The sequence below is a fragment of the Rattus rattus genome, chromosome 12 (genome assembly GCF_011064425.1).
Source record: "Rattus rattus isolate New Zealand chromosome 12, Rrattus_CSIRO_v1, whole genome shotgun sequence".
Taxonomy (NCBI): Eukaryota; Metazoa; Chordata; class Mammalia; order Rodentia; family Muridae; genus Rattus; species Rattus rattus.
Window position 1 is genome coordinate 43299917 of NC_046165.1, and position 6000 is coordinate 43305916.

The following is a 6000-nucleotide window of genomic DNA, read 5'->3' on the forward strand; positions in this document are numbered from 1 at the left end:
TCTATAGTTCATGGAGAGTTTCCTAATCTAGATAAATATAAACATTGCACACAGGTATGATGTTGCATTGCAAAAAGCACTCTATATCACTTGATATGCCCTGGAATAAAAACTTACCAGTAATTTAATTGTTAGGAATAGATCTTCCATTTCTGTAAAAGTCAAAAACTGCAATCAAACTAAGGTGCCAGTATGACTACCTTCCTCTTCAATGACTCCATGAAGAATGTTTTACTCTATTATTTGCAGTTTCTGGGGTCTGCCCACCATTTGGATTGTAGCCTCTTTCCCATGTCCCTAGACTCCATGGAAGAGGAGACTTTTCTCACACTGCATTATTTTGGCCATTTTTGCAACCCTTTGCTTTTTAAGATTAAAATAACTCTGAACTGACTTAAATAATTCACACTATTTCCCTCATTGAGAATCAGCTTATCTAAGGGTTCTATGTTATGCATCTTTAGGGCATCTTTAGGAAGTGGGTTTCTTCCAAATACATATATCTTTCACAAATCGTAAATTCATCTAATCATCAATTTTATAACTGCACAAAAAGTATGTAAAAGCTTAATTTGCTTCTCAAGGTCAAAGCATTACCTATTGTGCCCAAACTCATGTCACCAGTTTTAATAAGAGCTTTATTCACAAAGCCATTTGCCTGTCCATATATATAATATTTATACTAACTTTTTTCATAATTGTTATTTCAACAAATAGATAAATAGTAATGATATATTTATGTAATCTTTAGAAGGTTAAATCAAGGCATACAATAATAAACCTTACCTTCCTAGATAAAATTCATATACCTAAACAAAAATATTTTTTAAATTGGATATTTCTTTATTTACATTGCAAATGTTATTCCCTTTCCTGTTTTCCTGTCCATAAGCCCCTTCTTCTACAAGGGTGTTCCCTTCACGCTGCTCTCAGGAGCATAGGTGCTCCTGGCGACTGGCTTTCAGCTCTCTGCTCAGGCAGAAAACAGAAGGGTCCTGCCCCTGATTACTCCTAGGTCCCTGTGCCTTGGGGATACAGATGGCACTATGCGATTTCCTCTTGGGTCAGGAATGTGGGCAGAAATTATTTGTCTCCTCTGGGTTCTTAAGAGTGTCTGCACTTCTGAGGGTCCAGCTCTCTCCCCATGGGATTTGAGTGCAGGGAGCTGTGGTATCGATTCAGTCTAGTTCTGGGCGCAGCCAGAAACCAGCCAGAAACCAACCGGTTCCTGCCTCTAACTGCTCCTACATTGCTGTATCCAGAGGCGCTATGTAGTTTCTTCTTGGGCCAGGAATGTGGGCAGAAATGGGCACAAGTGGGCTGAAGTGGGCAGAAGTGTTGGTTTGTCCTGAGCTCTCAGGATAGTCCACACTTCTGGGAGTTCAGCTCTTTCTCCCACGAGATTTGGGTTCAGGGAGCTGTGGGATTGGTTCAATTCTGTTTGTTGCACAGATAGAAACCGGAAGTGTCCTGCCCCAGGGGACTTCTGCCTTTGTGTGTCCTGGTGCCACTAGGGAGGTCACTTGAAGCAGAAAAGTTGGTCTTACCTCTGGTCTCAGGTGTGTAGGTGCTCCCAGCGACGGGCTTTCCAACATAATATTCTTATACATAGCATCTCATTTTTCATTCTATATGGCAAATGGGATGCAAACTCTAGATCCCCTGCTAACAACACTCCCTCCCTTTTTCTATAGAAATTTCCATATTGCTTGAGGGATAATAAATAGCAATGGTGATGAAAAGCTAGAGAAAGAACAATTATATCTAAGTTACAAGATATTTTATTTCATTCACACCACTATAACAAAATTCCATAAACTGAAGTCGACTGATACATGACACTCCTCAAGCTTCTGAAAGCTAGGAAGTTCACTGTGAAGACTCTAGGAGCATTGGTGACTTGTAAAGTCTTCTGTTTCCTTCAATATTCTGGTGATACCCATCAACTTAATATGTTTTAAGAAGTCTTCATACTTATTTGCTCAACTCCCAAAGTGGACACCTCATATTATCTGTGTACTGTTGAATTTCAACATGAATGCTGGAAGAGGACACCACAATTCAAGCCAAGTCAGATTAAAGCAAACTAAGCTGGGAGGAAAAAATCATTTTGGAAAAAAGAACTCTACTAGTTAACAGTGTTATAACTTACACCCCTGACTTTATGCTTGTCAACCTACATGCTTGGAGATAATTATGAGATGGAGAGTTACAACTATTCTTTAAGCAGCCTTGATTTAATAAGACATCTCTCTCTCTCTCTCTCTCTCTCTCTCTCTCTCTCTCTCTCTCTCTAGATGGATAGATGGATAGATGGATAGATAGATATAGATATAGATATAGATATAGATATAGATATAGATATAGAGTCTATCCAGTCTGCACCTGGATAGACAATACAGGGGTAATTCCTTTTGATTAAAATAATTGAAAGGTGAAGTAATATATTCACTGATTTACTTATGTCCAGGGCATTAATTCAGGATATTACCAAGGCTGTTCTATTGACAATCTAAGGAGAACAAGACAATTGGAACAGGTTATAGTGCTATAATTTTATGATTATTCAGAATGCTGAATGGTTTTCTCAAAGTATGTCTGGGTTGGTAGACAGTTGATTTTAAAAGAAATGCCCTAAGTTTATTCCTTCAATTTGTCACCCACTTGTTTCTTACTTCTAAATTTCATAGATCTTCCATAATATTGGTTTTTTCTTCATATGCCAGGCACCAGAAACCAAATTCAATATTGCCTCTAAAACTTTAATGAATCATTGTATAAGGAAACTTTTTTCCTGATTTATTCAGGTTTGGTAAATTTAGTTTTATCCTCTAATTCTCATCTTTTACTTTGTCAAATTCTAAAGTATTTCTCTATAAATCCTATGATATTTTTTCCATTGGTTATATCTTTTTTTCTCTTCACATAATATATACTGACTACAGGTTCTCTTCTATCTGCTTCTCCCTTCTTGATCCATACCTTACACTGACTTTTCAGGAAAAAAATAAAACTGATTTTACAGGGATAATAATAAAATAAGATGTAATGAGATAAAAGAAGAACTAATATATTGGCATAAAATAAAAAATGTGCAAAAAAGGCACATGAAACAGATAAAGATACAGAACACTCATTCACACCATCAGGAACACGCACGCGTGCGCTCATACAAAACACACACACACACACACACACACACACACACACACACACACACACACACAAAGGACCTGTAGGGTAAAAGAGAGAATAAACTAACTCTTTATAAATAAAATAAAATTAATAAAAATTAAAATTAAAGTAGCAACAATAACAAAAGCCCTGAAATTACATTATGACACAAGTCACCTCCATGGATGCCACTGACTGTGTTTTCTGTTGTTCATCTATAGAAGGGGAAGCAGTCTACAAGAGCACTTTGATTTAGTAGTGAGTCTTCCTTGGAAAAAACTGAATATTAATTTGTAGTGGTCATCAATTGGAAATAGCTTCTGGTTTAAGGATTGAGGCAGATAGTCACTTCTTCCGTCTCTAGGACACCATCTGGTACAGACCTGTGCAGGTCCTGTACATGATGCCTCAGCATCCGTGACCCAGGTGATTATTGGAACAAATCAAATAGGAAAATAATGTGTATCTATAGCATTGATTTGGTGACAAAGTCAAAAGATTTGAAGTAAAGATGAACTGAACACCAAATGTTACATTGTGAAGAATTTTCCCAATTAACTACTATCTTTTCTGAATTAAAAAGAAACATATAGGGATGAATATTTCATGTTGAAAGCACAATGACTTAATTTTGTTTCTCGATCAAGTGATAACCTACCCTGAAAATAGCAACCTAGGACAGAAAAAGCTTCTTAAAATTTTTATTGGATACTTTATGTATTTACATTTCAAATGTTATCTGCTTTCCCCCATCTTGCCTCCTCCCTCCCCCTGCTTCTAAGAAGATGCTCCCACTCCCACCCATCCACCCACTCCCACTTCAATGCCCTGGCATTCCCCTATACTGGGGAAACAAGTCTTCACAGGACCAAGGTCTTCTCATCCTATTGATGCCAGACGATGCCATCCTATGCTACATATGAGGCTCGAGCCATGGGTCCCACCATGTGTACTCATTGTTTGGTGGTTTGGTCTTAGGAGAATTGGTACTGGGCTCTGGTTGGTCGATATTGTTGATTTTCCTATAGGGATGCAAATCCCTTTAGCTCTTTCAGTCCTTTCTCTAACTCTTCCAAATTTCAGGTAACAATGTATTATTCTGGGATGGTCACAATGTCAGGAATTTGAAGTAAATACATGTATACTAAAGGGCAGAGGATGAATGTAACCATAATAAAAATTCCCTTCTTACCAAAAGCAATCTACAGACTCAATGAAATTATCATCAAAATTCCAATACAATTCTTTATAGACCTTAAAAGAGCAGTTCTCAACTTCACATGAAAAAACAAAAAACCCAAGATAGCCAAAACAATCCTGAACAATAACAGAACTTTGGGAGAAATCACCATTTCTGACCTCAAGCTGTACTACAGAGCAATCGTGATTAAAACTGCATGGTATTGGTGCATAAACAGACATGTTGATTAATAGAGTAGAATCAAAGACCTATTCACAACCATGGATACTTGATTTTTGATGAAGAAGCCAATCCCATACAATGGCAAATAAAAAACATCTTCAACAAATGATGCTGGTATAACTGAATGTCTAAAAATGCAAACTGACCCTTGCACAAAACTGAAGTTCAATGGATCAAGGACCTCAACATAAAACCGGATTCACTAAATCTCATAGAAGAGAATGTGGGAAATGGCCTTGAATGCATTGGTACAGGAGACAAATTCCTGAGTAGAACACCCATGATTCAGGCTCTAAGATTAGCAATTGATAAACGGGTCCTAATGAAACTGAAAAGCTTTTGTAAGGCAAAGAAGACTTTGAATATGACATAATGTCAGAATACAGATTACAAAAGGATCAAAATTTTTAAAGAGCTCAAGAATATAGATACCAGCAACCCAAATAACCCAGAATGGCTAAGTCCTTTGAGTGTAGGGCATTTGTGATGATTCTATGATCAGTTATTCCTATTACTTTTCATATAGAAGGAAAATATCAAGACATATTAAGTAAATTACAAGGATGGTTTAGAACTTAGGATAATGGTTAACTCACTCGTAAAAGATTGCAGAATGCAATGCCAAATATTTGATCACTTGGCCTTACAGAGAACTTTATTGGATTCTACAGTATGTCTCTTTTGTATTCTCAATAAAGTTTTATGAAACAACAACAACAACAACAACAGTAACAGCAACGACAAAACCCTCAATAATGTAGAGCCAGGGGAACACTCCTACATTACCGGTGGAACTGCAAACTTGTATAATCACTTTGGAAATCAATTTGGCAGTTGCTCAGAAAATTTGGAAGATTTCTACCTCAAGACATGGCTATACTACTTCCGGGTATATACTCAATAGCTGCTCCACCACCCCACAAAAACACTTGCTCTACTCTGTTCACAGCACCTTTATTCATAATAGCCAGAAACTGGAGACAATCTAGGTGTCCCTCACCTAAAGAATGGATAAAGAAAATGTGGCACATCCACATGATGGAATACTATTCAGCTACTAAAAACAAAGACATTATGGATTTTCCAGGCAAATGGATAGAACTTGAGAATATTTTTCTTAGTGAGATAACCAAGTTCCAAAAGACATACATGGTAGGTACTCATTTTTAATTAGATATAAGCCATAAAATTCAGGACACCCATGCTACAATTCACAGACCCGAAAAAGCTAAAAATGATGGAAGTTACAAGTGAGGATGCTTGAATCTAACTTAAAAGGGGGAATAAAATTGTCATAAGAGGTAAGTGGAGGGAGGGAACTGTGTGGTAGAGGAGATGAGGAGCAAAATTAAGTGTTTCAACATGAGGGAAGGACAGGAAAGATGACTAGATGGCCACCAGTA